Below are 12836 nucleotides of genomic sequence, written 5' to 3'. Positions count from 1 at the left end.
GAGAAGCCTATTCCAGTTGCTTCAACTCCTGTACTCAAAGTTTCTCATACCCCTTCCTGTTCATCCAATGATTTATCAGTGGATGCATTGGGAGGGGTTTCGAGTACTTTCATGCCTAATTATGCCTCTTCTTTCCCTTTGGGAAGGGGAGGGAGGGATCTTCTTTTTCTCATTTCCTACTGTCCCACTACATGGCTTCCCGCTACCCTCCAGTAGTACCTCATACCATGGGAGTCCCTTCTCCCATGTGTCTCCACTGTGTGGGCTCAAGCACTAAGAAATCTACCAGGACACATATGATACCAATTTCGCATCATTTTGGGGCTCCCTTGGTATTACCTACTGTAGTACCAACAGACTCTTCACTTGTTTCGTCCAATCTTGTGACGTCACAGCCAGGTCCATCAGTGACCTCACCTTCTAACATGGCAGCTTTGGTGATGTCAAATCCTACCCTTTCCATGCCTACATCAACATCTTATGAGATGATATCAACTACTACATTGACAGTAGTCATCGCCTTCATCTTCTTCCTCCTCGTTAGAATCAGCTTCGTCGAAGTCATCCATACGACCAATCAAAGTTAGGAGATCTTGTGTCCCAGAATTGGAAGATTCATGTACCAATGACAACGTACATTCGTCTACTAGGCCGTTGGAGTCATTGTTCGGTCAGTGATCAAGCATTGCCAATGATCAAGCATTCAAGGTCCAGATTTCCCAAAGGTGACCCAATTCTCCTCCTATACATTTGGTATTGAGAAAATATTGGCAAGGAGAAATAATACTGCTAAATTTAAGCTGCATTTCTAGCTGAAGCTGAGAAAACAAATGTTCACGCTGCTGATGACTCGTGCATCAGAAATACGGATGCAACTCTACCACAGGTAATAGTAGAGAAAAAAGTATTTTAATAAAAAAATACTGGCCATGAAAGAACACATTTTACTTGTTTTCACGCCGATAAAAGGTAAATATATAAATCTCTATTAACCCTCTTATGCCGAAGGGGTATAATAAAAATCGTCTCCTGTATGCCTAGGGGGTCTCGTAGTGAGCGCCAAAGCGGAAAAAAATTTTTTTTTTCAAAAAATCACAGTGTGCTTAGTTTTCAAGATTAAGAGTTCATTTTTGGCTCCTTTTTTTTCATTGCCTGAAGTTTAGTATGCAACCATCAGAAATGAAAAAATATCATTATCATATATAAATACAGTGTCCCCCCGTATTCAAGGGGGATGTGTACCAGACACCCCCGTGAATAGTTAAAACCCGCGAATAGTTAGAAACACCACTAAAAATGCTTGTAACTGCCTATCTTGAAAGTTCAGATACCAAATGTATACCTTTAATAACATCCTACATCAAATATACTTAAAATTACTAACCTATTACTGTATTAATCTTTGAGGTTATATTATTAATATCATTTCAAAGTCATCTTAAACATTTTACCATTAAAAATATATACCTACAGCCAATAACAGAGAGAGAGAGAGAGAGAGAGAGAGTGACCAGTGAATGGCAACATCATATATCTGACCATCAAGAGTGAAATTATGAATTATTTCTGAGACAGGGAGAATAATAATAATGAGAGAGAGAGAGAGAGAGAGATGAAGAGAGAGAGAGAGAGCGAGAGATAGAGAGAGAGAAGAGTAGAGGAGAGAGAGAGAGAATAACTCCTAAACTCCGACTCCTTCCCCTCCGCCAATACATATATCAAACTGTCATATACTCCTCCGCCCACGTTCCTCCAAGTGGATAAAAAAGACTGGGAATAGCTTTTTTTAATTAATCTTATTAATATTTGAAAATTAGTTATAAGGTAAATCATTTATTTATACTACAAAACAAATAAACATACGTAAGTAAGAAGAGAGAGAGAGAGAGAGAGAATGGTATTGTTACTGTTTAATCTCACGAAACTAAATATTATTTGTAAACTAGTGCTGTATATTAAAATGTAGTAATGTCCTTAAAGATACACTTATACATACATTTCCAGCCCAAACAGAGGGCGAGAGTTATCACTAAGACACACTATCTCGTGTGGCAAAAAAGAGAGAGAGAGAGAGAGAGAGAGAGAGAGAGAGAGAGAGAGAGAGAGGAGGGTTATCCTTATTTAAAAGACTGAAATGGATAGATTATTGTACTTCTATAAAATACTATAACATATGAATTTTGAAATTACTTATATTACTATTATTATCATTATGCAAAAATATTAATAAACATACACATGTACCATAGAAATTCTCATCTCGTAGAGAAGAGAGAGAGAGAGAGAGAGAGAGAGAGAGAGAGGAGAGAGAGAGGAAGGGTTATCCTTATTTAAAAGACTGAAATGGATAGATTATTGACTTCTATTAAAATACTATAACATATGAATTTTGAAATTAATTATATTACTATTATTAGCATTATGCAAAATTATTAATAAACATACACATGTACCCATAGAAATTTCTCATCGCAGTAAGGAGAGAAACAATTAGAGAGAAGAAAAGAGAGAGAGCGAGAGAAGAAGAGAGGAGAGGAGGGTTATCCCTTATTAAAAGGACTTGAAATGGATAGATTATTGTACTTCTATAAAATAACATAAAAATATGAATTTTTTTAAATTAATTATTACCATTTATTATCATTATGAAAAATATTAATAAACAAACATGTACCATAGAAATTCTCATCTCAGTAAAAGAGAGAGAGAGAGAGAGAGAGAGAGAGAGAGAGAGAGAATACGTGACCATCGAGAGGGCAACAGTTGTTGGACCCCAGCCAACTCTGCTTGGCTCCCAGGAAATCAAAGATGCGGGGTAAAATGCATTTTCTTTCATTCTTACATAATTTTATATTTATAAACTAAAATCTTGCTAATTCACTTTAGTATTTTCTTTAATGAATTTATATTATTGCTGTTTACATTAATATTGATTTTGAAAATTAGTAAATCATCATCCAAAAAATATACATCTTGTAAGAGAGAGAGAGAGAGAGCAGAGAGAGAAGAGAGAGAAGAGAGAGAGAGAGAGATTATCGTAGCATTTGTAAAATACTTTCACATATGATTTTTGTAATTACAATTATTATTATTATTATCATATGAAAATATTAATAAACATATTATACATACCTGTACCATAAAAATCTCTCATCTCAGTAGAGAGAGAGAGAGAGAGAGAGAGAGAGAGAGAGAGAGAGAGAGAGAGAGAGAGAGAGAGAGAGTTCGAAAGAAAGATGCGTGAAGACTGGGATTTCCTTCATTCTTACATAATTTTTGAAATTTATAAACTAAAATCTTACTAATTCAATGTAGTATTTGCTTTCTTGAAGTAATTGCTCTTTACATTAATATTAACCCTCTTACGCCGGAGCCCTAAAAATCAAAACGTCTCCCGTATGCCGGGCCTGGTTTGGAGTGAGCGCGGAAGTGGAAAAAATAATTTTTTCAAAAAATTACAGCGCGCGTACTTTTGAAGATTAAGAGTTCATTTTTGGCTCCTTTTTTTGTCATTGCCTGAAGTTTAGAATGCAACCATCAGAAATAAATGAAAAATAAAAAATAATTCATTATCATATGTAAATAATGCGATATATGGTAGCGAAAAAAAAAAATTCATACATAATTGTATTCAAATCACGCTGTGCATAAAACGGTCAAAGCTAACCAGTTACTTTTTTTTGCGTTGTATTGTACACTAAATTGCAATCATTTTGATATATAATACATTGTAAAACAATAAAAGCAACACCGGAAAAATATTATCACAAAATGATGTACGAATTCGTAACGAGCGAACGTAAAAAAATGTTATTTTCAAAAATTCACCGTAATTCTAAATAATGTTCTAGAGACTTCCAATTTGTTTCAAAATTAAGATAATGATTGAATATTACGATACTGTAAGAGTTTTAGATTAGAATTGCAGATTTCGACCATTTCGGACGAGTTAAATTTGACCGAATGTCAAAATTTTAATATATATATTTTTTATATGGACATATTTCGAAGATGGAAAAAGCTACAACCTTCAATTATTTTTTATTGTATTTTTCATGAATTTGCGCACATTTTGATATATGAAACTCTATAAAAAGGCTAATATGAAAAGGAGCAAATATTAGGATAATGCCATGTACGTATTTCGGAGACTTGCGGCCGCGAATCGGCGCGCGGAGTGAAGGTAAATATATTTTTCAAAAATTCACCATAAATCACAATATTGTTTTAGAGACTTCAAATTTGTTTCAAAATGAAGAAAAATGACAGAATATTACTAGGCCGTAAGAGTTTTTAGCTTACAATTGCGTTTTTCAACTATTTCGGTAGAGTCAAATTTGACCGAACGTGGTTTTTTTTCTATTTATCGTGATTTATATGCAAATATTTCGAAAAAAGAGAAAAGCTACAACCTTCAATCATTTTTAGTTGTATTCTACATGAAATTACGCACATTTTCATATATAAAACTTTATGTAACAGCTAATTTTAAATGGTGCAAACATTTCGACAATCGCACAAAAAAATTCTGATTTTTTCGGAAGTTACCGCGCGAACGTAATGTTTTTTTTTTCATAAATTCACCATAAATCGAAATATTGTGCTAGAGACTTCCAAGTCGTTGCAAAATGAAGGTAAATGATTGAATATTACTATAATATAAGAGTTTTAGCTTACAATTGCGTTTTTCGACCATTTCGGTAGAGTCAAAGTTGACCGAAAGTTGAAATTTTTGCACTTAACGTTATTTATATGAAAATATTTCAAAACTGATAAAAGCTACAACCATGGGTTGTTTTTTGTTGTATTGTGCAGGAAATTGCGCACATTTCCATATATAAAACTTTATGTAACGGCAAATTTAAAAGGGTGCAAACATTAGGACAATCGCACGAAAAAATTTATCGGAAGAGTTATCGCACGAACGTAAGGAAAAAGTTTTTTCATAAATTCACCATAAATCGAAATATTGTGCTAGAGACGTCCAATTTGTTGCAAAATGAAGGCAAATGATTGAATATTACTATAATGTAAGAGTTTTAGCTTACAATTGCGTTTCTCGACCATTTCTGTAGAGTCAAAGTTGACCGAAGGTTGAAATTTTTGCACTTATCGTTATTTATATGAAAATATTTCAAAACTGATAAAAGCTACAATCATGAGTATTTTTTAGTTGTATTGTGCACAAAATTGCGCACATTTTCATATATAATACTTCATGTAAAGGATAATTTAAAATGGTGCAATAATTATGTCAAAGTGACGAAATAATTTCCGAGATGTGTCACTGATACTTTTTAGTGCGATAAGAAAGAAATTCGCGCTTGCGCGCCTGCGTAGCGATTGTAAACAAAACAACGCCTTGATCCGTGAACTCCCAGCATCCCCCAAGGCGCGTGATACAAAAGTTTTCGGATGGTAGGCCTATAAGTATTTTTCCGCGAATTTTTAAAAAAACATTTTTGAGCCGACGTATGATACGTCCAATCGGCATACGGGAGACATTTTGACTCGACGTTTAATACGTCCAATCGGCGTAAGAGGGTTAATATTAGAAAATTAGTAAATCATTTATCACACAAAAAGCATACATCCCGGTAAGGGAGAGAGAGAATTTAAATCAGTAAATCGTTTTTGTATCATAAAAATGTATTTAGGCATGAAAATAATATCAAGATACACTAATTAGTGATTATTTATCATCGGAAAATGCCACGAATAGGCGAATTCACCGTAAATAATGGTTAGATATGGTCCAGAAAAAAATCCGCAAAACAGTGAGTCCGCGAATCCAGAGAACGCGAATACGGGGGGCCCACTGTAATGCGATATATGATAGCAAGAAAACAAAATTTCATGTATACGTAATTGTATTCAAATCGCACTGTGAGCAAAACGGTTAAAGCTAACGAGTAAATTTTTTTTTCGTTGTATTGTACACTAAATTGCGATCATTTTGGTATATAACATATTGTAAAATAATCAAAGCACCACAGAGAAAATATTATCACAAAATGATACATGAATTCGTAACACGCGGACGTACAAAATTTTTTTTTTTTCAAAAATTCACCATAAATCTAAATATTGTCCTAGAGACTTCCAATTTGTTTCAAAATGAAGATAAATGATTGAATATTACTATACTGTAATTGCAGTTTTCTACCATTTTGGACGAGTTAAAGTTGACCAAATGTCGAATTTTTTTTTAATATTTTTTTTATATGCAATTTCGAAAATGAGAAAAGCTACAGCCTTCAATTATTTTTTGTTGTATTCTACACAAAATTGCGCACATTTTCATACATAAAACTCCAATATGAAACGGAGCAAATATTACGAGAATGAGACGTACGCAATTCAGAGATTTGCGGCGGAGAATCCGCGCGCGGAGGGAAGGAAAGTTTTTTTTAAAATTCACCATAAATCTAAATATTGTGCTAGAGACTTTGAATTTGTTTCAAAATGAAGATAAATGACTGAATATTACTAGACTGTAAGAGTTTTAGCTTACAATTGGGTTTTTTGACTATTTCGGTAAAGTCAATCTTGACTGAATGTGGTTTTTTTTTCTATTTATCGTGATTTATATGCAAATATTTCGAAAATGAGAAAAGCTACAACCTTCAATCATTTTTAGTTGTATTCTATATGAAATTGCGCACATTTTCATTTATAAAACTTTATGTAACGGCTAATTTAAAATGGTGCAAACATTACGACAATTGCACGAAAAAATTTATTTTTTCGGAAGAGTTACTGCGCGGACGTAAGGAAAAAGTTTATTTCATAAATTTACCATAAATTGAAATATTGTGCTAGAGACTTCCAATTTGTTGCAAAATAAAGGTAAATGTTTGAGTATTACTAGAATGTAATAGTTTTAGCTTACAATTGCGTTTTTTTACCATTTATGTAGAGTCAAAGTTGACCGAAGGTTGAAATTTTTGTACTTATCGTTATTTATATGAAAATATTTCAAAACTGATAAAAGCTACAACCATGGCTTGATTTTAGTTGTATTCTACATGAAATTGCGCACATTTCCATATATAAAACTTTATGTAACGGCTAATTTAAAATGGTGCAAACATTACGACAATCGCACGAAAAAATTTATCAGAAGAGTTACCGCGCGGACGTAAGGAAAAAGTTTTTTTCATAAATTTACCATAAATCAAAATATTGTGCTAGAGATGTCCAATTTGTTGCAAAATGAAGGTAAATGATTGAGTATTACTAGAATATAAGAGTTTTAGCTTACAATTGCGTTTTTCGACCATTTCGGTAGTCAAAGTTGACCGAAGGGTGAAATTTTGGCACTTATCGTTATTTATATGAAAATATTTCAAAACTGATAAAAGCTACAATCATGAGTATTTTTTTGTTGTATTCTACATGAAATTGCGCACATTTTCATATATAATACTCCATGTAATGGCTAATTTAAAATGGAGCAAAAATTATGTCAAAGTGACAAAATAATTTCTGAGATGCGTCACTGATACTTTATAGTGCGATAAGAAAGAAATTCGCGCTTGCGCGCCTGCATAACGATTGTAAACAAAACAACGCCTTGATCCGTGAGCTCCCAGCATCCCCCATTGCGCGTGATTCTAAAGTTTTCGCCTGGTAGGCCTATAAGTATTTTTCCGCAAATTTTTAAAAAAACTTTTTTACCAACGTTTAATACGTCCAATCAGCACCCAACAGACAATTTATGTCGACATTTAATACATACAATCGGCGTTAGAGGGTTGACCCTTAAACGCCGAGCCGGTATTTCCGAAAGTGTCTCCCGTATGCCTGCGGTGTTCGTGATGAGCGCTGAAGTGGAAAAAATTTTTTTTTCAAAAAATCAAAGCACGCTTATTTTTCAAGATTAAGAGTTCATTTTTGGCTCCTTTTTTTGTCATTACCTGAAGTTTAGTATACAACCATCAGAAATAAAAACCAATATTATTATCATATATAAATATTGGAATATATGACAGTGCGAAAAAAAATTTCATATATAATTCTATACAAATCGCCCTAAGAGCAAAACGGTTAAAGCTAACGAGTTAATTTTTTTTCGTTGTACTGTACACTAAATTGGGATCATTTTGGTATATAACAAATTGTAAAATGATCAAGGTAACACAGAGAAAATATTATCACAATATGATGCATGAATTCGTAATGTGCGGACGTAAAAAAAGCTGTTTTCAAAAATTCACCATAAATCGAAATATTGTGCTAGAGACTTCCTGTTTGTTGAAAAATGAAGGTAATTGATTGAATATTACTAGACTGTAAGTGTTGTAGCTTACAATTGCAGTTTTCAACCATTTCGGTCCAGTTAAAGTTGACCGAAGGTCAAATTTTTTCTATTTATCGTTATTTATATGAAAATATTTCAAAACTGATAAAAGCTACAACCATGGGTTGTTTTTAGTTGTATTCTACATGAAATTGTACACATTTTCATATATAAAACTTTATGTAATGGCTAATATAAAATAGTGCAAACATTACGACAATCGCACGAAAAAATTTATGATTTTTTCAGAAGAGTACCGCGCGGACGTAAGGAAAAAGTTTTTTTCATAAATTTACCATAAATCAAAATATTGTGCTAGAGACTTCCAATTTATTGCAAAATAAAGGTAAATGATTGAGTATTACTAGAATGTAATATTTTTAGCTTACAATTGCGTTTTTTGACCATTTCGGTCGAGTCAAAGTTGACCGAAGGTTGAAATTTTGGCACTTTTCTTTATTTATATGAAAATATTTCAAAACTGATAAAAACTTACAACCATGGGTTGTTTTTTTTGTATTCTAAATGAAACTGTGCACCTTTTCATATGTAAAACTTTATGTAACAGCTAATATAAAACAGTGCAAACATTATGACAATTGGACGAAAAAAATGTCTTATTTTTTCGGAAGTTACCGTGCGGACGTAAGAAAAAAGTTTTTTTCATAAATTCACCATAAATCGAAATATTGTGCTAGAGACTACCAATTTATTGCAAAATACAGGTAAATGATTGGAAATTACTAGAATGTATGAGTTTTTGCTTACAATTGCGTTTTCCAACCATTTCGGTCGAGTCAAAGTTGACCAAAGGTTGATATTTTGGCACTTATCGTTATTTATATGAAAATATTTCAAAACTGATAAAAGCTACAACCATGGGTTGTTTTTAGTTGTATTCTACATGAAATTGTGCACATTTTCATATATAAAACTTCATGTAACAGCTCATATAAAACTTTTTTTTCTAAAATTCACCGTAATTCGAAATATTGTGCTAGAGACTTCCAATCTGTTGCAAAATGAAGGTAAATGATTGAAGATTACTAGAATGTAAGAGTTTTAGCTTACAATTGCGGTTTTTTACCACTTCAGTCGAGTCAAAGTTGACCGAAGGTTGAAATTTTGATACTTATCGTTAATTACGTATATGAAAATATTTCAAAACTGATAAAAGTTACAACCATTGGTTATTTTTAGTTGTATTCTACATAAAATTGCACACATTTCCATATATAAAACTTTATTTAACAGCTAATATAAAACGGTGCAAACATTACGACAATTGTACGAAAAAATTTCTGATTTTTTCAGAAGAGTTACCGCGCGGACGTAAGGAAAAAGTTTTTTCATAAATTCACCATAAATCGAAATACTGTGCTAGAGACTTCCAAATTATTATAAAATGGAGGTAAATGATTGAATATTACTAGAATATAAGAGTTTTAGCTTACAATTGCGTTTTTCTACCATTTATGTCGAGTCAAAGTGGACCGAAGGTTGAAATTCTGGCACTTATCATTATGTATATGAAAATATTTCAAAACTGATAAAAGCTACTACTATGGGTTGTTTTTTGTTGTGCTCTACATAAAATTGCACACATTTTCATATACAAAACTCTATGTAATGGCTAATATAAAATGGTGCAAAAATTATGTCAAAAGTGACGAAATAATTTCTGAGATGTGTCGCTGATGATTTTAAGTGCGAAAAGAAAGAAATTCGCGCATGTGCACCTGGATAACGATTGTAAACAAAACAACAGCTTGATCCATGAACTCCCAGCATCCCTCAAGGTGTGTGATTCAAAAGTTTTCGCCAAGAAGGTCTATAACTATTTTTCTGCGAATTTAAAAAAAAAAATTTTTTTGCTTCGACGTTTCGTACGTCAATTCGGCACCCAACAGACAATTTTCGTCAACGTTTAATACGTCCAATCGGCGTTTAAGGGTTAAGGAAAAAAATAATCTAGTTCACAGAAGTATTTCAGTCACATTTCAACTTTAAAGCACTTCATATAACCTTGTCCCATATACGTAACTAGTTTTTAGAGATCTATTTACGCTAAATAAAAGCACAAAAATTGCTCTGAATTGAGTTAAATAGAGCGAAATAAACCTGTCTCTCCCCTCAGCTGATTTTTCCAAACCAAAACATTGATAGCTTTGTTTGTATTTTATACTATAGTAATAAAAGATTACATACAATAATAATGGATATCTTGAAGTAAAGCATAATTTTTTAAAAGAGCAAAAAAAAAAAACCAGTCAACCGGTTATCGGTACTTAAATAACTTCAGTTTAAAAACACTTCACTAACGAAAAATAATCTTGTCACATATAAGAGTTTCTAGAGAATAATTTATGCTAAATAGAAGCAAGAAAATTGCTTTGAATTGAATTACATACAGTAAAATAATCTTACCTCTGCCCTCAGCTGACTTATCAAAACCATTCATGATTGGTTTGTTTGTATTTTATAATATAATAACAACAAAAGGCTACAGTGTTCCCACCCGTATTTGTGGGGGATGGGTGCCAAACCCCCCGGCGGATAGCTAGAACCCACGAATAGCTGAAACCCCTATAAAAGCGCTTACAATTGCCTATTTTGTTAGTTAAAACTCAAGAAAAACCCACTAAAAATGTTTACACCTGGTTTTTTAACAGTTTTATCACAAAAAGTGCACTTTATGATGACATTGAAAAAACAGGAATTTGTGGACATTTCTCAAAGAAAAACACCAAGAATAGGCAAATTTCCCGCAAATACAGTAGTACCTCGAGATACGAAAGGCTCAACTTACGAAAAATCCAAGTTACGAAAGCAAAGACGAAAAATTTTACTGCTTTACATACGAAAAGTTTTCAAGATACGAAAGGTTTCTGAAAGTTCGAGATTCACCCCATAACAACTTTGAAACTCGCGCCGCACGCCGCCATCTTAGTTATCGTAGACTCGCCACCATCCTCCTGCTCTCCCATTGGTTCCTGATGCTAGCCAAGCCATGAGATCCTTCTCTCTGATTGGACAGCATCCCTCCCATCATGCATCTTCTATACGTACATGTTGGCGTGCCTTAGCTCGGCCACTTCGCACCCGAAACTTTACTGTACGCATTCGGCATTCGTTCGCTCCAACGATTTCGTTTAGTAACAAAAATTCATTAGTGATTTCGTTGCAGTACATATTATCGTGTTGTGCGAAGACTGTATTATTACGTATTTGTGTAACTTTACGTAAATTAACGTAGTCATGGGTCCCAAGAAAGTTGAAATTCACGGAAAGAAGCGCATGCTGTCTCTGGAGACAAAGATGGAGATCATAAAGAAGTACGAAGCTGGTATGCGATTTAGTGTGATCGCAAAGGAATACGGCCGTAATCCGTCGACAATAGGCACCATCCTTAAACAGAAGGATGCCATCAAAGCAACTACACCATCGAAGGGCATCACTATTTTGTCCAGCAAGAGGACCCATGTGCACGACGAGATGGAGCGGCTGCTCCTCGTCTGGATAAAAGACAAAGAAATCGCTGGCGATACAGTAACGGAGACGGCAATCGCTCACAAGGCCAGTGCTATTTTCGGCGATTTGATTGCGCAGGCGGAAGACGACGGAGGGGAAGGGACTTCGACGCAAACCCCAGAGTTCAAGGCTTCGCATGGCTGGTTCGAGAAATTCCGTAAACGGACTGGCATCCATTCGGTGGTGCGTCATGGGGAGGCTGCCAGCTCGGACACGAAAGCGGCCGAAGCATTTAAGAAGACTTTCGACGAGATGATGACCAAGGAAGGCTACAGTTCTCAGCAGGTTTTCAACTGTGATGAGACTGGCCTTTTTTGGAAAAAAATGCCTCGTCAGACATACATCACGGAGGAAGAGAAGAAGCTACCCGGGCATAAGCCTATGAAAGACAGACTTACGCTCGCACTTTGTTCCAACGCCAGTGGGGATTGCAAGGTGAAGCCCCTACTGGTGTATCACTCCGAGACTCCTCGAGCCTTCAAGGCCCACAAAGTGTTGAAGGAGAAGCTTCCAGTGATGTGGAGGGCTAATGCAAAAGCCTGGGTAACGAGGCTTTTGTTCACTGAGTGGGTAAATCTGTGTTTCGGCCCGACTGTGAAGAGTTTTTTGCAAGAGAAGCGCCTCCCCCTGAAATGTCTGCTGGTGTTGGACAATGCCCCTCCCCACCCTCCTGGCCTCGAGGAAGATATCCTAGCGGAGTATTCCTTCGTTAAGATTCTTTTTCTTCCGCCCAACACCACCCCTCTCCTCCAGCCCATGGACCAGCAAGTGATAGCGAACTTTAAGAAGCTGTACACGAAACATCTTTTCAAAAGATGTTTCGACATCACCGATACCACAAACCTCACCTTGCGTCAATTTTGGAAGGAGCATTTTGACATCGTCATATGCATCCGACTCATCGACCAAGCATGGCAGGAGGTTTCGAGGCGAACCTTGAATTCCTCGTGGAGGAAACTCTGGCCTGATGCCGTATCCGACCGAGACTTCGAGGGATTCGACG

At 34.8% G+C, this 12836-nt stretch overlaps 1 protein-coding gene across 1 annotated transcript in view; it reads right to left on the bottom strand.

Moving 5' to 3' along the window:
- LOC135220603 (gamma-tubulin complex component 3 homolog) overlaps positions 1-12836 on the bottom strand; it is a 269457-nt gene that overhangs the window by 57529 nt on the left and 199092 nt on the right. The gene's annotated exons all lie outside the window — the stretch shown is intronic.

This window comes from Macrobrachium nipponense, chromosome 2 (genome assembly GCF_015104395.2).
Source record: "Macrobrachium nipponense isolate FS-2020 chromosome 2, ASM1510439v2, whole genome shotgun sequence".
Classification (NCBI taxonomy): domain Eukaryota; kingdom Metazoa; phylum Arthropoda; class Malacostraca; order Decapoda; family Palaemonidae; genus Macrobrachium; species Macrobrachium nipponense.
Note: the sequence above shows the minus strand (reverse complement) of the source record. Positions and strands in the feature narration are given on the sequence as shown.